Raw genomic sequence first — 19,725 nt, 5'->3', positions numbered from 1 at the left:
GTGAATAAATGAAGATTCGGCACAGCACTTCTGAAAGGTTGCTGACCTCTGGCCTATTGTAATTATGCAAAGTGTGGTCCATTAATGGTGGTTTGGAATCTTGATGGCTCCCATTAACCAGGACAATTGACTATAGATGGTTCTGTTTACTTGTAAGTCTTCCTGTATACATGTGTGCTGGCAAGTGGGTAATGAAGCCTTACAGTGACATGTGATCATGTCACCTGAACTGGAATCCATCTTTAACCTGATGCTTTTCCATTTAGAAGGAGGGGTGGGCACCCAGAGAGGGACAAAGGATTCCTGCCTTGTGCAAAAGATACATAAGGAGGTGGACCAGAACAAAAGAGGCTGCAGTCATGAGAAGTCCCCTAGCTACCACCTGAGCTGGAACAAAGACTGTACTGGGGAAAGGATTGGGCCCAGACTAGGAAGGTGTCCAGTCTGTGGTAGAAACTTATTGAAACATCTCTGAGGGTGAGATTTTATCTGTATTCAGTTTTCTTCCTGTATTAGGCTTAGACTTGCGTGTTTTATTTTATTTTGCATGGTAATTCACTTTGTTCTGTCTGTTATTACTTGGAACCACCTAAATCTTACTTTTTGTATTTAATAAAATCACTTTTTACTTACTAATTAACCCAGAGTAAGTATTAATACCTGGGGGGGTGGGGCAAACAGCTGTGCATATCTCTCTATCAGTGTTATAGAGGGTGAACAATTTATGAGTTTACCCTGTGTAAGCTTTATAGAGGGTAAAACGGATTTATTTGGGGTTTGGACCCCATTGGGAACTAAGCATCGGGGTGCTAGAGACAGGAGCACTTCATAAGCTTTTTTCACTTAAGCCTGCGGCTTTTGGGGGGACGTGGTTCAGACCTGGGTCTGTGTTTGTAGCAGGCTAGCGTGTCTGGTTCAAACCAGGCAGGGCACTGAAGTCCAAAGCTGGCAGGGAAAACGGGCTCAGAGGTAATCTCAGCACATCAGGTGGCAATCCCAAAGCGGGTTTCTGTGATCCAACCTGCCACAGTCACCACTGCCCTCTGTTGGATGGAAACAGAACTGCTCAACCGTGTGTGTGTGTGTGTGTGTGTGTGTGTGTGTGTGTGTGTGTGTGTGAGCCTCTCTACCAGGGACAGCCCAGGTGTTGGGCACCCAGAAACAAAGGCCCCTTTTGAAATGTCAGCGCCACTTGTCCAAGGTCACGCGGCACGTTAGTGGCAGATCTGAACCCAGGTCATGCAGCTCCCAGTGCCAGGTTCTAATCGCTATACCGTGCACCGTTCCCTGAGCTTGTCACCAATCTTTTGTCTGCAGTCAATAGATTCCAGCATCATGATATTCCATGCACACAAAGGTCTATAATACCGGGTCCTCTGTGTTCCTGCTTTTAAAGATAGGTTCTATGTTGGCCCTTCTGCAGTCTTCTGAGACCTCACCAGTCCTCCAGGAGTTTTCAGAAATAATTGTTAATGGATCTGAGATTGCTTCAGGTAGTTCTTTAATTACCCTAGGATGAATTTCATCAGGCCCTGCCGACCTGAATACATCTAACTTACATAAAATACAGTAACTCCTCGCTTAACATTGTAGTTATGTTCCTGAAAAATGCTACTTTAAGCGAAACGATGTTAAGCAAATCCAATTTCCACATAAGAATTAATGTAAATAGGGAAATTTTTTTCACCAGACAAAAGGCTATATACACACAATATAAGTTTTAAACAAACAATTTAATACTGTACATGGCAATGATGATTGTGAAGCTTGGTTGAGGTGGTGGAGTCAGAGGGTGGAAGAGGGTGGGATATTTCCCAGGGAATGCCTTACTGCTAAATGATGAACTAGCACTCGGCTGATCCCTTAAGGGTTAACACGTTGTTAATGTAGCCTCACACTCTACAAGGCAGCATGAATGGAAGGCAGAGAGACAGCATGGCAGATAGAGACAGAGACACACACGCTGTGTGTGTGTATGAGAGAGAGAGAGAGAGAGAGAGAGATGTGCATTTCTCCTTTAAGTACGCTGACACCACTATTAGGTCATTACCTTTTTAAGTAGATCAGCAAGTTGAGACAGCCTCCGCGGCCAGCAAGTTTCCTACCTCCTGAGCCCTGTCCTGAGCCCTGTCGTGTGTCCCCCCGCTGCTCTATGGAGATAGGGTACGTGGGGGTCAGGAGCAGGGGGGAGGGGGACACCTTGACATTAGCCCCCCTTTCCCCCCCCCCACCTCACCCCCGCACAGCAAGCAGGAGGCTCCGGGGAGCAACTCCGGGGCAGAGGGCAGGAGCAGCACATGGCAGTGGGGGAAGGGACAGCTGAACTGCCTGGCAATTGATAGCCTGCTGGGCGGCTGCCACACAGGGAACTTAGGGGAGCGGGGAGCTGATGGGGGGGGGCTGCCGGTCCACCCTGGTTCCAAGCCCCCAGCAGCCAGCTGCAATGGGCTGCTCTTCCTGCAAGCAGTGGACAAAGCAGAGGGCTGCCAAACAACGTTATAAGGGAGCATTGCGCAGCTTTAAATGAGCTTGTTCTCTAATTGATCTGCAATGTAACAAGGAAACATTAATTGGGACAGCTTTAAGTGAGGAGTTACTGTATTCTTTAACCCATTCTTTCCCTATTTTGGCTTGTATTCCTTCCCTCTAGTTAATATTAATTGTGTTCAGTATCTGGTCACCATTAACTTTTCTAGTGAAGACCGAAGCAAAACAGGCATTAAACTCCTCCGCTTTCTTGATATCATCAGTTAGTAGCTCTCCTTCCCCGCTACGTAGAGGACCTGCACTTTCCTTTCTCATTCTCTGCTCCTAATGTATTTAAAGAATCTCTTCTTGTTCCCTTTTGTGTTCCTTGCTATTTGACTTATTTTGTACCTTAGCCTTTCTGATTTTTCTACCTTCTTGGGCTATTCTTTTGCACTCCTCCTTAGCAATTTGTCCATGTTTCCCCTTTTTGTAGTGTAAGCAGAGTCAGGATGAGCCCCACCCTGACATCTGGTGGTAAATTATGGGGAGTGCGGAAAGTGTTGCATTGGTATTTCGGTTATTTGCATGGGCACTCCCACCCCACTTAGCATACCGCAAAGCAGCATGGGATGGTTACTGTCACAGCTGTGGGAGCCCCCAATTTCGTTGTTATTGGGGCAGGAGGAATGAAATGTTGTCACCCTGATTGGGTAAATGGGGAACTACAAAATTGTCTTGTGATGGGGGGTTTCATTGTCAGCTGGATAGCGCTTGCTAGATGGGGCACATGGGTTCCAAAACCCATTGAAAGGAGAGAGGCTGGGGGGCCAGTATCTGTACTTGGTGGTGCAGGCTCCTTGTGTGAGCCAGAAGCACCAGTTCCACCTGTGCCTCTCTCCACTGTGGAATGTCAGAGTTAACTTTTGATTCCCTTAAGAATCTAGATGCAGGTTACTGAGCTGAATTCACTGGTACTGGGGCTCCCCTACTATGAGCTGAAATCACTGAAGAGCTGGACTTGCTGAGCTGGACTTGCTGAGCTGAGAGCACTGTGCTGATGAGTGGGGGAGCCTGAAGCAATACTGGCAGAGCAGAGTGGAGCAGTTTGTGCAGCCACTGGGTGAGTGGAGCTGAGCAGCTCGTGAGGACGGCTGGAGCGGATCACAGGACAGCTGGTGGACCAAAGCAGCTGGCAGAGTGGAGCAGCCCACAGAGTAAGCGGAGCTGAGCTGTTTGCGGGGATGACTAGTGGAAGCAGAACCCCACGAAGAGGCAGGGCAGCTGGCCCCGAACCACGTAAGGTGCCCCTTTCTACCTAGGCTGGGGAGGGGGACCTCTGCAAAGAGACTCTTGAACTCTGGGCTGCCTGACCCGGGACAGAGACTTTTGAATTGTGGGACTTTTGGGACTGTGGGTGATTTAGGGGGGTTGCTGGACTCAAGGGCCCAGAGAGAAGGACACGGCCCAAGTTGCTGGGGTGGGTCTTTGCTCACAGTTTGACCTATGAACTCCAGTTGAGGTATTTTCCAAATTTCATGCTTGTTGTTGTTTATCTTATGTAATTAAACCTTTTCTGCTACACCAAGAGTCTGTGCTTGTGAGAGGGGAAGTATTGCCTCCTTGAGGCGCCCAGGGGTGTGTGTAAGATTTTCCCAGGTCACTGGGTGGGGGCTCGAGCTGGTCTGCATTACGTTGTGGGGAAGGGACCCCTAGGTATTGAACCTGGCCCTTGCTGCTATTGTTTCAGCCTGGCAGAGGGGTTACAGTAGGATTCCTTTTTATTTTCAGGTCATTAAAGAGCTCCTGATGGAGACATATTGGCCTCTTACCATTCTACTTATCTCTCCTTCTTACTGAGATAGTTTGCAGTTGTGCCTGTAATACTGTCGCCTTGAGACTGCCGGCTCTCCTGATCTCCTTTTTCCTCGAGGTTTTCTTCCCATGAGCTCCCAGTAAGGTCCTACAATAGCAGGAGCAGAGAAAATTCTCTGTCTCCTCCTCAAGAACATCTGGAGCACAGCTGCCCTTGTTGCATGCACAGCTAAGGGTTGCTGCTTGCTGCTTTCAGGTTGACCCTTTGAGTGCATGGGACTTGCCCTACCACACTGACTGCTGAATTGAGTGTTGAGTGTTTTACCTGCTCTGATGCACCGATTAGAGGACTGACTGTTAACTGTGTTTTTGTCTGCTGTACCACATTCACTGTAGAACTGATTGTTCTTCATTACGTTTTCTTTCTTTTCTTTCCCTCTCTCAAGCAGTTAGGAAAGAGTTAACAAGTATTCTTGCACTTGCTTTAGTAGTTGACTGTTGCTAGTTTGAATGCATCATTAAAGCTGATCTCTCAGTGCAAGTGTCATAGGAAACTGTTGTGTTAAGGGAGGAGCTGAATGAGGCGGAGGAAGAAGGATCAGCCTGAGGAAGAAGGATCTCGACAGTGAATCCATCTCAACCCACTGAGCTCCCTGGTCATTAAAAGGTAAGACTTTTTATTGACTATTACGGATAGCTGGCTTATAGTTGGGGAAATGACTGTATGAATGCCCTCTGCTGTTAAATGAAGGTTTCAGAGAAGACCTCGACTCTGTATAGTCAGCCACTCCACCACCAAATGTTAAGCCCTTGGGAGAATCCTGGATGAGTTGGTAACACTTACTTACCAATTCTCTGTTAAAGTCTGCTGTTTTAATTCCATGGCCTTATTCTGTGACTCTCACTCCTTCCTTTCCTTTCAGTCATGAATTCTATCATTCCATGATCACTATCACCCAAATTGCTTTCCATCTTCAGAGTCGCAAACAATTCTACCCTGTTAGTCAGAATCGTCTAAAACGGCTGCCTCCCCCCGGTTACTTCCTCCAATTCTTGGAACAAAACATTGTCCCCAGTACATCCCAAGAACATACTGGTCAGATATCTAGGTAGTTAAAGTCCCCCATTAGTACCAGGGCTTATGTTTTGGATATTTCTGTTGTTTGTTCTAGAAATGCCTCATCTACCACCTTCTGATTTGCTGGCCTATTGTAGGAGGCCGACTGTGACATCACCCCTAGTTTTTACTCCTTTCATCTTTACCCAGAGAGGTTGTGGAATCTCCATCTCTGGAGATATTTAGGAGTAGGTTAGATAAATGTCTATCAGGGATGGTCTAGACAGTATTTGGTCCTGCCATGAGGGCAGGGGACTGGACTCGATTACCTCTCGAGGTCCCTTCCAGTCCTAGAGTCTGTGAATCTGTGAAACTCGTCTGCCTCCCACCTCCTTCTGGACCTCAGAATCTGTATATATATTCTTGATGTACGTTGCAACCCTTCCTCTGTTTGCACCCTGCCTGTCCTGCTTGGACAAACCATGCCCCTCTATACCAACATTCCAGTCATGAGTCTTATCCCACCAAGTCTCTGTGATGCCAATTAAATCATAATTTTTCTGATGTACTAATACTTCCAGGTCTTTCCGTTTATTTCCCGTCTGCCTTGCATTCGTGTATAGATATCTGTATCTGTATCGTGTATAGATACTGATCAGATTCCCCCATTGATTTCCCTCTTGTGCCTTCTTACCCTATTATAATTTTCTGTGTCCCTCCCAAAATCTAACCCTCTGTTAAGGTCGCCTTTTTTTAATACTTGTGGTCTTTTGTCACCTGCCTCCTTTGAGCCTAGTTTGAAGCCCTGCTCACTAGGTTGGCAAGTCGGAGACTCAAGATGCTCTTCCCCATCTTGGTCAGGTGGACCCAATCTCTTCCTAGCAGACCACAGCATCCCATGGTTGAGGGAGCCAAAGCCCTCTCGTGGACACTATCTGCACAGCGATGCATTCATCTCCAGGAGGCACATGTCCCTGCCTGAGCCTTTACCCTCAACCAACGGGATGGATAAGAATAGAACCTAAACCCCTAGTTCCTTCACCTTAGCTTCCAGAGCCAGGTAGTCATTGCTGATCTGCTGCGGGTCAGACCTGACAGTATTATTAGTGCCCATGAGTATGAGCAGCACAGCGTAGCGATGTAGTTACGGGTTTAACGTGGTTTCTTTTAAAAGCTGAAATTTGCAGACTTTCTAAAACCTACGTATACATGGCAACACACTCACAATGGGTCTCATTCGTCACCCTTAGGGAGCCTTTCCATTGACTTCAGTGCGAATAGGATGAGACCCCTGTATTTCTATACAAGATATGTGAGTAAAGTATATTTATCACAACAAATTATGAGAGCAAGGTGTTTTCATATTTCATTTTTCATTTTTTGTTTGTTTGTTTCTTGCTTTGTAAATCATAGAAGATTAGGGTTGGAAGGGACCTCAGGAGGTATCTAATCCAACCCCCTGCTCAAAGCAGGGCCAACCCCAACTAAATCATCCCAGCCAGGGCTTTGACAAGCCTGCCCTTAAAAACCTCTAAGGATGGAGATTCTACCACCTCCCTTGGTAACCCATTCCAGTGCTTCACCACCCTCCTAGTGAAATAGTGTTTCCTAATATCCAACCTAAACCTCCCCCACTGCAACTTGAGACCATTGCTCCTTGTTCTGTCATCTGCCACCACTGTGCCTAAAATCAAAAATCTCAGGGCCAGATTCTGCACACTCTAAAGTCAATGGGAATGAGATCCGGCAGTTGCTCATCTTAAAGACATTGCCATTTCTTGCTTTTCTCTCTTTCAGTTTCTTTCTTTCTGTTCTTCTGCCACAGCTGCATACAACAGTGACTTTGCATATAGGATATTTCGGGTTCTAACAAGTGTCATGTTACCAGCCATCCTGCTGGGATGCAAATATTCTTCTCTTTGTGTTCCACTTTTTGTTTGGATGGTTGCCCAAGCAAAGGAGGCTACACTCTGTTTCCAAGGAAATTGCTTGTGTGACTTATCATTACCCTTGGCCTGAGCAGGAGATGATCTTACTACGTTTCGTGACTAGCTCCAGTGTGGGAAGATCGGCTCCTGAAACTATGTGCTTAACCTCCCTTGTGGAAACAGGGGCAACATTATGTATTTGTGGCCAATCAGGGTTGAATGGGTTTTTGGGGTCAGCATCAGGGGTTATTTCTTTTTCCCAGGGGGCTGCAAATCTCAATCCTCCCTCAACTTTACAGCCACTACCACCCCCTTATGGGTGCTAAGTTGGGCACACAATTTACTAATCGCTGCCTCACACTTCTGCTGGCCTGCTGCTGCCTTAGGCTCATCTACAAGAAAGCGAGTTGCTGCTCTTGCCTCTAACAAAATCTGTTTCTGTAACTCTTTCCTGTACTGTTCTGCATTCCTGCTGGCCTTGTCTTGCATATTTCTAAGTACAGTCACCATTTTAAGCTTTTCTGCTATAAATTCCCACCCATCTGTCTCCCATTTGTTCAAACGCTATTGTAACTGCTTTTTCTCCAGCTCCACTTCCCGCCTTCCCTTCATCATTTCAACCACATCCAGACATGCATAAAATAATGCCCAGGCAGCAGCCAATTCTTTCCACTACGCCGTGGCTTAAAGGTTGTGCAATATTGTTCAAAGCTCAGACTCGCTTCAATCAGGGGATTCTCACCCTAAAAGCACCCCCTTTCCCAGGGCATTTCCCCTTCTTTGTTACCCAGCTCTCTAACCTGTTGGTTTTCTCCTGTCTCAAGCGAGCAGCCAAGCTCTACTTCCCTCATCTCACTAATGATCCCTACCAAAAGCCCTTTCACGCAGTCACAGTATTGCTTTAAAATCCCTACTTTTAAGGCACAACTCCTTATTGCACAGTTCTACTGTTATTCTAAGCATAATTCTTAACGTAAAAATTACAGGACATTACCAAATAGTCTGAGAGAGGTACCTCGCTAAAGGAGCTTTTTCTGAAAAAAGACAGTTTCCCCAGGTCTGTGCCTCAGTTTCCCCACTCCACAGCAACTACTCAATAAGTACTATGTGATCGGGGTCATGTGCTGTCTGCACTCCTCCACCAATTTGTTACCAGATTTGCCTGTTAGTTTGGGGTATGCTCATCTATGAGGGTTACTCTCTGTTGGGGGGGGGGGGGGAGAGTTGTAATTCTATCAATGTTCTGCTTGTGTCACTTGTGTTCTAATATGGAGCTCACTTCTCCCTGCTGCAAGGTCCTTTCCCAATGGAGCGATCCTGCAGGACCTAGATTCCCCAGGGCTGGGTTCCTCCAGCCCCAGAATCAGATGAACACACACACACACACTAACAGAGCACGTCTGAGAGGGTCAGGTTAATCAGCACTCCCAAGCTGACCCCTTACGCCCCTGGACTCAGCAGGCTGGGTCAAGCACTTCCAAGATGCCACCTTTGTATGCCCCAGGTTCAGCACGTCCCTCTCCCCGCTTTCACGTTACAGTTGTTCTGGCAGTAACCCACCTGATGAGCAAACCCCACAGAATTTTTGGGCACTGCAGAGATCTTTAGTTTAGGTATGAGGAGCGTTGCTGCAGAGCTAATGGGGAAGCCAAAAAACACCCACGAGGGTGGGGAGAGAGAGAGAGAACCAACCAGCTTAAGCATGACAGTTATTTATTACCAGGTAATAACCATACAAGGGGAGTCAAACAAACAAAACAGTGATAATATTAAATCTAACTTAAATTTGATTACAAAAGTCAGGTTTAGAAAACTAGAACTGATCACACAAGTCAGGCTCAGAAGGCTACACCTAGAGAGCGAGAGCTGGATTCTCACCACTCTGTGAAGCTTGAATTGATCGGGGGTCCCAGGGGTGGTGGTGGTCGCTGAGGGTCCGGAGTGCTGGAGACGGGCAGAGCCCCAGCACGATCAGTCAGGAGATGAAGTCCCCATGGAACTGATGCAGATCTTGGATGAAGGCATCAGAGCACTTACTTGAGCATGGGTGGGGGGGTTTCTAGTGAAAGAACAATGGTTCAAGGGAGAACACTAGATTTGTTTGTGGGTAAACTGATGGCTCGAGGGAGTACCGTATTTTTCCATGTATAAGACTCCCCCATGTATAAGACGCCCCCACTTTTCTAACCCCAAATTCAGGTTTTGGGGGTTTTTTTCTCCCCTGCTTTGCCGCTCCGGCCATGCCCCAGGTTTTTTTTGTTTTGTTTTGTTTTCTTTCCCTGCTTAGCCCCTCCGGCCACGCCCCAGGTTTTTTTTGTTTTGTTTTGTTTTCTTTCCCTGCTTAGCCCCTCCGGCCACGCTGCAGGTCCCTCCTCCCCGCTGCTCCGGCTGCGCTGCAGGTTTTTTTGTTTGATTGGGTTTTTTCCCTCCTGCTTTGCCGTTCCGACCATGCCACAAGTTTTTTTGTTTTGTTTTCTTTGCCCTCCTGCCGCACTGCAGCTGTCCCCCCCTGACTTTGCTGCTCAGGCCCAGGAAGAGGACGCGGAGGTAGGGGTAAAGGGAAGGAGGAGGGCCGTGCGCCCGGCTGGTCTCCGGCGGCGGCCCTATCCGGCTCCTGCCGCGTCCCTCCCCGGCCGCGCGACTCCTGGCTCCCCCGGTCCCCAGCCGCCCGGCTCCCCGGTCCCCAGCCGCCCGGCTCCCCTCGTCCCCAGCCGCCCGGCTCCCCGGTCCCCAGCTGCCCGGCTCCCCATGTCCCCGGCTCCCCAGCCGCCCGGCTCCCAGCCGCCCGGCTCCCGCGTCCACAGCCGCGCCGCAGTGCCCAGACCGCACTACCAGAGCCGGGCAGCCGGGACGCGGAGAGCCGGGGAGCAGGTGGCTGGGGAGCCGCCTGGCTCCCCAGCCACCCGGCTCCCCGCGTCCCCGGCCGCCCGGCTCCCCAGCCACCCAGCCACCCAGCTCCCCGTGTCCCCAGCTGCCTGGCTCCGGTAGTGCGGTCCGGGCACTGCGGCAGCCGCGACCCCACCTACACGGATGCCCAGCTCCGGACACTGCCCGGCCCCGTGCTCCCAGCTCCAGCCGCGGTGGACTGTAGCGCCACCAGCCAGGTGCAGGCAGCGCGGTAAGGGGGCAGGGAGGGTGTTGGAGAGGGCAGGGAGTTCCGGGGTGGGGGTGGTTAGGGGTTGGGGGGGTCAGAGGGCAGGGAACAAGGGGGCTTACTTCCGTGTATAAGACTACCCTCAATTTTTAGGCTAAGGATTTTAGGAAAAAGTATAGTCTTATACACGGAAAAATACGGTATACCACAGTTGTTTTGTGCAGGCTAGACAATAGGAACTGATCATTCCTGGCTATTTTCAGTGTTCCTTCCAGGTATCCCACAATGCAATTAGGCAGCTTCAGTATTTTGGATACCAATCAAGGATTTATTAGTAGAATTGGTCTGATAACTGCTGAGCTGGGTGTGTGCAGGCCTGGGTTCATGCACATCTGGAGCAGAGATCCCCCATCATGCAGTGTTTCCCTTCTTTTCTGGTCCCAGAGTTCAGTGCGGTTCTTGCCTTGGAATCTCTGTTGTCCATTCTGTGTGCCAGGCCTGCACAACATGCAGCCCGGGGGCTGCATGCGGCCCGCGTGGGCTCATTGTGCGGCCTGCGGGGGATGAGTAGGCAAGTGGCGGGGGAAGGACGGCGGCTGAGGAGATGAGTGAGTGCGGGCGGGCAGTGGCGGGGGCAGGTGAGCCAGCGGCAGGGGAGGCGGTGAGCAGGAGGGCAGTGGTGCGGGGTGAGTAGGTGAGCCGAGGTGGTGGGGGGCTGAGGAAGGGAGCAGGCAGGCAGTGGTGGGGAGTGAGTAGGTGAACCGGAGGAGTGGGGGGGCTGAGGAGGCAAGTGGGCGGTAGTGGCGGGGGCAGGTGAGCCGATGGCGGGGGACGGTGGCTGAGGAGGCAAGCTGTGAGTCAGTGGCTGACCTGTTCTACTGATGTGGTCTGGCTCCCAGCCCCTCTCCACGGGGTGCAGCTGTCTGGAGGTGCTGCCTTCCACACCTTCCTCAGTCACACCTCATTCATTCAACAGGGCAACTGATTACAAAGTGTGGGGAAGATCTTATTCTACTTCTAGCAAAAAGACATTTTTCTTTTACCTTAATTATACTACCTTAGGGGCCCACTATAACATATTACCAAGGTTCAATACCGCTGTTTCGGTGGGGCAGCGCTGGGGAAGGAGGGTTTGTTTCCATGGGGCAGGCGGCACGGGGGGAGGAGGGGTTGTTTCGGGGGGGTTGGGCGGTGCTGGGGTGTGTGTTTCAGTGGCGCTGGGGGTTGTTTCCATGGGGCAGGGAGGGGGGTTTGGCGGCGCTGAGAGGGGCAGTTTGGCGGGGCTGGGGGGGTTCGACCCTCAGCTGTTTTATTTGGAGTAATATGGCCCTCGCCACTTTACGAGTTGTGCAGGCCTGTACAGGGCCGCCCAGAGAATTCCGGGGGCCCGGGGTCTTCGGCGGCAGGGGGCCCCGCTCAGGGGCGGCTCTAGACCCCAGCGCGCCGAAGACCTGGGGGGCGGCATTTGGCTCCGGTTGAGCTCCCGCAGGCATGCCTGCGGCAGGTCGACCGGAGCCGGGACGAGTGACTGCGGCGGGTGCCGTGGTCCCGCGGCTCCGCTTGACCTGCCGCAGTCATGGCTGCGGGAGGTCCAGCCGAGCCGCGGGACGAGCGCCCCCTCCGCAGTCATGCCTGCGGCAGGTCCACTCGTCCCGGGCTCCGCTTGACCTGCCGCAGTCATGCCTGCGGGAGCTCAACCGGAACCGCAGGGGCCCCAGAAAACACTCGTGGGGGCCCCTGCAGGACGCGGGGCCTGGGGCAAATTGCCCCTCTTGCCCCCCCCTCTGGGCGGCCCTGGGCCTGTATGCTAATAGGATCCCTCCCTGTCCCATCTTCGATGCAAATGAGGTTAGCGGAATTTCCCTAATCCTGTCAGCCTTATCCCAGAGGTTTAGGTGTGTCTCCCACTGCCTTCTCATTGCTTTTTGTAAGTCTTTTGTCTGATCGGCTTTGGTTCAAGCAGAGGCTGGGGAGGGAGGTCTTTCGTGAGTCAGACAGGCTGGGTACTGCGCCCTGGTTCCCAAGAACACAGAGCTGATAGGTAACACCTCCTGGCTCACCACTAACTATCAGGGAAGAGCTCATTCAGACCTTGCTCACAGATCATAATTTAAAATGATTAGGTTGGCGAACATCACTGAAACAAATGCACCAATGTTGTCATAAAAAACGACAGCTGTGTGAGGAAGCTAGTCTTTGTCATACTTTTCAAACCTATTATGCTTTTTCAGGCACTAGTATTTTATCATATACTGTATAAGCTTTTAAGGTGTATATTAATGTTGCAATTTCAATTCAAATTTCCAAACAATGACTTAATTGGCAGCACGGCTTCTGTTCTTTCTGAGGAACAAAATGTAGATATCAATGGTTTTTGCTGAACTTTCCACTCTCAGTTTCAATTACATATGATCTGGGCCCTGAATTCTTTTTTTGTTTGGTTGTTTGTTTTCTTTATGACAGTAGAAGTTGTCTGTCCTTTTTCTCCATCCAGTTTGATGCAAACATGGGCACCAGGTTCTAGATCTGGCAGTTCTGTAACAGTGACATCTGTTATAAAAGTGTTTTGTAAGCTTTTTTTTTTATCTGATTTGGCTATTCGTTTCATGTCTGGCCATTCTGGAGATAGATCCCTTTCCTCAGCTGGAACAGCAGTTCTGAATTGTTTTCTCATCAGTTGTGCTGGACTATATCCATATTGGTGTTGATGGCTAGCACAGAAGACGACCTATTTCTTCCTACTGCTCTTGGATTTTCCCAGCTGTCTCAGCCTTGCCCACTTGCTTGTAGGGAATGTGGGCTGCTCCTAATATAACCAAAATCATATTTCATTTGGACTGACTTACCGCTGTGGTAAATTCTGGTTCATTGTCCATCACTAGTTCTTCTGGAATACAGAAGGGAGCAAAAGTGCATTTCAGCTTCTCAATGACACTGCAGCATACCGGGTTTTCCAAGTACATTATTGCTACATATCTGGAAAAATAATCAGCTACGATCAGATAATGATATGCTCTGAATTCTACAAGTCTGCAGCTAGTCTCTTTCAAGGTCTGTCTTGTAGAGGTGTTGTTATTCTACATGGTTCAGCATTGTTTCTCAAGATTATTTGCACCGGATCTCCTTTCAGAGTTCCAGTTGCAGTAAATATTCCATGGAGTTCTTCCGCCTTTCTCACTAGGCCCATCATGACTGCCACTCTGTGGCTGAGAAGTTTCTTGGTCTTTGATCCTTTGATCACATGCACTCTGAATGCAAACCTTTTATCTTTGTAAGTGTTTCTATGGTTAATTGATCCATATAGTTCAGAATACCTCCAGGACTAGTTACGTGACTTCAACTCTGGGAGGGACTGAAGGTGATTGTAAGCCCATTCAAATATGACTGTCACAGCTGCTCCTGAGTCAGTTTTAAAGTCAATAGTCTTTCTGTGAATATTCAGTTTCACTTTCCAGGCTGGCTCTGTGTCATCACACATGTCAGATCCCAGAAACAATGGCTCTTGACTGTCGGTAATCATAGTCAGCTTCATGACTGCCTTAGTATGGCAAACAGCTGCAAAATGTCTGCATTTCGTGCATTTATTACATCCTGTGTCGTTAGCTGGACATGCATCCCTTGGACAATGAATTTTTCCACATCTTGTGCATTTAGCCTAAAAGGCTTTGTAGTTTTCCTGGGACTAAACTCTCCTTGCCCCAGGGGTTCTATGATGATGACTTTAGCTGTCATGCAGGGCCTAGTGCTTGATTTGTAAATGAAGAGGTGCTGGGGCTCAGGCATTAATGATAATATTGTTTCCCCTCCCCATTCACATCTTCCCGAGATCTCCTCCTATACACAGTCCCCTTCCCCCAGTGTCTACCTGTCCCTCTCAGTGGCTTCCCCTCCCCCCAAAAGGGCTCTTCCCCCCCCCCCCCGCACAACAGGAAATCCATCCTCCTGTTTCCCTCCATCCAGGAAATCTTCCCCTCCCAGCGAGAGCTGCACTCATGCATCTGGAACCTCAGTTTTAACCCCAGAGTCCAGCCCTGCCCCCCATGGCAGCCCTGATTGGCCAGCACTGTCCCCCCCTTCCCACCCTATGGGAGGAGAGAGGCTCAGCACACCCGAAAAGGCAGCTAATCAGCAACCAGGAGAAGTGGGAACCACGCTGGGGTCCCAGGCTGGGGAGCCAATAAGGGGCAGGTCTTGCAATTGAGCGGCAGAGTGATTGGCCAGTCAACCTGCAGGGTCTGCATGAGATGAATGAGTGGCAGGTGGCCCAGCCCCTCAGAAGGTGGAAGGGGGGGCGGGTCAAATATGGGTGACGGCCTGAGGGGCCAAACAACAATAGATGCAGAGCTACAGTATGACTGAAGAGCCCCGGCCTGAGGAGGAGGCGCCTCAGGGGGCCGGGCCCTGGTGCGATAAGCAGGTGCCAGGAGGGGCTGGGTCCCGGCCTGAGGAGGAGGCGCCCGGGCGGGCCGGGCCCAGTGTGAAGAGGTGGCACCTGAGGGCTGGGCCCCAGGCCTGAGGAGGAAGCTCCCCAGGGGGCTTGGCTCTGGGTAGCCGCAGCACAAATGAAGCTCTCCCTGAGTCTGTTTACAGTTTCTAAGCTCGTTTCTGGTTTTTCAGGTTTGTGAAGTTTGTTTTGCTGCTCAGGTTCAGAGGCCTTTGCTGTTTGGGCAACTGTGTGAAGGTTTAAGTCTGTCTTTAACTGTAGTTACTGAGAGAAACTTATCTGGCAGGCAATAACCACACTAGCCCTAATATTTTCATGTTTTGCAGTTCCAAAGTCACAGTTTTCTGTCAGTGCATGCAAAGCGCTTATGAATGATTCTGCAGATTCTCCTGGTTGTTGACATCTCTGGTGAACACCCGCCCTTCCATAAACCACAGTTCTCTGTGCCAGAATTCTGTCAGTCACCTTAGGGCTTGTCTTCAGTAAAGGGAAGGGATTTAAAGCTATGCTTCCCTACAGCATCAAGTGAAGATGATGCCTGAAGGTCTGCAGCAACATCTTCCAAAATGCTGCTTTCAGTCTGTCCACTCTCTAGGTTTTTCAAAGCTGAAGTTTGCTGGGGCATTGAAGAAAAGCATGTTCATGAGATCCTCCTGCCAATGTTGCTTCTTGTTTGTTTATTTCTGTTTGCAACCTTTATTGCTGCTTTCCTTCGTTTTGTGTTCTAAGAAGAGCTCTGTGTAAGATCGAAAGATTGTCTGTCTCACCAGGTTCCAATAAAAGATTTTACTTCACCCACCTTGCCTTTGCCTCTGACACTGGGCTTATCTACACTTAAAATCCTACAGCAGCACAGCTGCAGCGCTGTAGCCTTTCAGCAGAGACACTACCTATGCTGACCTAAGGGGTTCTCCCATCAGTGTACGTAATCCACCCCCTGAAAGATGGTAGGTAGGTCAACAGAGGAATCCTTCCTTCAGCCTAGTTCTGTCTACATGAAGGCTTAGATCGCTTAACAATGCCACTCAGGGGTGTGGATTTTTCATATCCCTGGCAGATGTAGTTAAGCCAACCTAATTTTTTAGTGTAGGCTCATGTCATGTATTTCTTGTACACAGAAGGTTGCAGGGCTGCTCGTAGTAGGTCAGGCTCTTGTACCAGATACCGTCTGGCTACAGAGCTTCCTTTATAGACAGAGATGCCAGACATGTGTCCTCCAAGACCGTAAGATACCTTAGTGCAGGGGTCCCCAACCCCCGGGCCGCGGACCGGTACCGGTCCGCGGCCTGTTAGGAACCGGGCCGCGAAAGCGGCGCGCCTCCGGCAGCGCCGCATCTGTCTCCGGCGGGCCCCTGAGCCCCGCCCCGCTCAGAGCCGCGTGGTGAGGGGGCGGGGCTGGGAGCTCCGGGCTGAGCTCAGCTGCCTCCGCTCGGCGTGGAGATCCCAGCCCCGCCCCCTCACCACGCGGCTCTGAGCGGGACGGAGCTCAGGCGCCGCCGGAGACACGCTGCGGCTGTTCAGCCGAGGCGCTGAGGCTGCGCGTGAGGAGGGAGCCGGGGGTAAGAGGCTGGAGCCTGGGGGGTTGGCTAAGGGGCAGGGAGTCCTGGGGACAGTCAGGGCACAGAGAGGGGGCGGAGGTTGGGGGAGCGGTCAGGGGGCAGGGAATGGGGTTGGATTGTGGGTGTTCGGGGTCTGTCAGGACTCAGCAGGGCGGGGGGAATAGGGGTTGGGGCAGTCAGGGGACAGGGAGCAGGGGTGGGGTCCCAGGATGGTGGGGGTCTCTGGGGGATGGTGAGGGCAGGGCCGGCTCTAGGATTTCTGCCGCTCCAGGCAGAAAAGAAGAGCGCCGCCCCCCAACGGCGCGGAGTGCAGCCCGAGCCCCCGCCCCCCCAGGGGCGGGGTCCGCGGCCCCCAGCCCCCGCCCCCCGAGCGGCGCAGCACCGCCCTAGCCCCCAAGCCCCGGCCCGCGGCCCGAGCCCCAGTGGCGCGGAGTGCCGCCTAGCCCCGCCCCTCCCAGCGGCGCGGCCCGAGCCCCCACCGCCCGAGTGGCCCGGCCCGAGCCCCCATCCCCCCCAGCGGCCCGGCCCGAGCCCCCGCCCCCGTCCCCCCCAGCGGCGCGGCCCGCCCCAGTCTCTGGTCCTCCCCACCCCCCCGAGCGGCGCGGCCGGCGGCCCTAACCCCTGCCGAGATCGCCGCCCCCTCCCAAGGCGCCGCCCCAAGCACCTGCTTGGTAGGCTGGTGCCTGGAGCCGGCCCTGGGTGAGGGGACAAGGAGCAGGATGGGTCGGGGATTCTGAGGGGGGCGGGCAGTCAGGGGGTCAGATAGGGGGCAGGGCCAGGCTGTTTGGGAGGCACAGCCTTCCCTACCCTAAAGCTCATTCAGCAGTTTGAGGCTTGCAGGAGAGCCACGTTGTGAGCTTTTCCATTAGGGCTACCGTCCCTTTCACTTCTCAAATGCCAAATTATAGTCTACATGTAATTTCAGTGCCAGAGGGAGATTCATGTCAGGGGAGGGGAGCTTCATTTAAAATTCGCCACCGGGGGGAAGGATCACATGAGAAGAGCAATATCCTTCCCAACCCTACCAAGGGAGACCCCCCCTTCCCCTGCATGAATCCGACACTTATATTAGTCCGCACGTGGCCCGCCCATTATTTTATTTACCACTTCCGTCCGTGCCTCTTTCCCGCACAGTTTCGGTAAGCCCACAAGCTAACCCTCGCCAAAATGAGTAAAAAACAAATGTCGCTGCAAAGCTTCTTTGAAAAGGGGGAAAGACCCAATGATGAGACAGCAGAAGACTCTAAGATGGCCAACAAAAAGAAAGCTGCATTTAAAAGAAAATACCAAGAGTCCTACTTAAATTACGGGTTCATTGCAACAGGTGACTCTCATTCTCCATGCCCGCTTTGTATAATATGTGGCGACCGGCTATCCAACGAAGCCATGAAACCTTCAAAACTGCTTCGCCACATGGAGACCAAGCACCCTGCATTAAAAGACAAGCCTTTGGAGTTTTTCAAAAGAAAAAAACGTGAACACGAAGAACAGAAGCAATTACTGAAGGCCACCACTTCAGCAAATGTGTCTGCACTGAAAGCATCATTCTTAGTGGCTAACCGCATTGCTAAAGCTAAGAAGCCCTTTACTATTGGTGAAGAGTTGATCCTGCCTGCTGCTAAGGACATTTGTCGTGAACTTTTAGGAGAGGCTGCAGTTCAAAAGGTGGCACATGTTCCTCTTTCGGCTAGCACCATAAGTAGACGAATTGATGAAATAGCAGAGGACATTGAGGCACAATTGTTAGAGAGGGTGAATGAGTCACCGTGGTACGCAATCCAGGTTGACGAGTCTACCGATGTTGACAACAAGGCAACAATGCTTGTTTTTGTGCGATATATTTTTCAGGAGGATGTGCATGAGGATATGTTATGTGCACTTTTGTTGCCAACCAACACCACAGCTGCAGAACTATTCAAGACTTTGAATGATTACATGTCAGGAAAACTGAATTGGTCATTTTGTGTCTCTATATGCACGGACGGAGCAGCTGCCATGACTGGACGGCTTTCTGGTTTCACTACTCGGGTCAAGGAGGTCGCTTCTGAATGTGAGTCTACGCACTGTGTCATCCATAGAGAAATGCTAGCTAGCCGAAAAATGTCATCTGAACTTAACAAAGTTTTGCAGGATGTGATTAAAATTATCAACCACATTAAAGTACATGCCCTTAACTCACGTCTGTTCGCGCAGCTCTGTGAGGAGATGGACGCAGAGCACACACGTCTTCTCTTATACACAGAAGTGAGATGGCTTTCTAAAGGTAGATCACTGGCCAGAGTTTTTGAGTTACGAGAGCCGCTCCAGAGATTTCTTTTAGAAAAACAGTCACCATGGGCAGCACATTTCAGTGACACAGAATGGGTCATAAAACTTGCTTACTTGTGTGACATATTCAACTTGCTCAACGAACTCAATCTGTCACTTCAGGGGAGAACGACAACTGTGTTCAAGTCGGCTGATAAAGTGGCTGCATTCAAAGCCAAACTAGAATTATGGGGGCGACGAGTGAACATTGGGATTTTTGACATGTTTCAAACATTAGCAGAGATTTTGAAAGAGACTGAGCCAGGGCCTTCTTTTTCCCAGCTGGTGCATGATCACCTATCTCAACTTTCAAAAGAGTTTGAGCATTACTTCCCAACCACAAAAGACCCCCGAACTGGGAAGGAATGGATCCGCGACCCATTTGTGAATAAGCCAGGTGAATCGACTTTATCGGTGCTAGAAGAGGATCAACTGCTTGAGATCACAAATGACGGTGGCCTTAAAAGTATGTTTGAGACGACTTCAAATCTCCATACGTTCTGGATTAAAGTCAAGGTGGAATATCCTGAGATTTCCACAAAAGCACTGAAAAGCTTACTTCCATTTTCAACATCCTATCTTTGTGAAGCAGGGTTTTCTGCAGTGACAGCAACCAAAACGAGATTACGGAGTAGACTGGACATAAGCAACACACTTCGGGTGTCACTGTCTCCCATCACCCCCAGATGGGACCGTCTAGTTGCAGGAAAACAAGCTCAGGGCTCCCACTAATTCTGCATTATGGTGAGTTGTATAATTATTTCATTATATATTACAATAATAATAGAAATAAAAGTACAAAAATAAATGTAATGCGCTTGAATCGTCCCAAAACCATCCCACTGGTCCGCGGAATTTTTTTTTCTACGAAACCGGTCCCTGGTGCCAAAAAGGTTGGTGACCCCTGCCTTAGTGCACTGCTGGCTATAGCTGTTACCAGCTTAGATAAGGTATGTCACATTGTGACATTCTGTACCTGAGCGTGCTATAACCCCCATATTCCTCATTTTCATATAATCGGGATCTTGCGTATAAAGCATGCCTTGTAAGGTATC

The 19,725-nt window shown here is 50.5% G+C and overlaps 1 protein-coding gene across 1 annotated transcript in view; it reads left to right on the top strand.

The window, feature by feature from the left end:
• Window positions 1-14,655: 14,655 nt before the first annotated feature.
• Window positions 14,656-19,725, top strand: part of LOC120393801 (nuclear GTPase SLIP-GC-like) — a 303,315-nt gene continuing 298,245 nt past the window's right edge. Inside the window, exon 1 of the mRNA XM_039518289.1 lies at window positions 14,656-14,777. The gene's annotated coding sequence lies outside the window, so the exon portion shown is untranslated. The remainder of the gene's footprint in view (window positions 14,778-19,725) is intronic.

The sequence above is a fragment of the Mauremys reevesii genome, unplaced genomic scaffold (assembly GCF_016161935.1).
Source record: "Mauremys reevesii isolate NIE-2019 unplaced genomic scaffold, ASM1616193v1 Contig31, whole genome shotgun sequence".
NCBI lineage: Eukaryota > Metazoa > Chordata > Testudines > Geoemydidae > Mauremys > Mauremys reevesii.
This window is presented reverse-complemented; position numbering and strand designations above follow the sequence as displayed.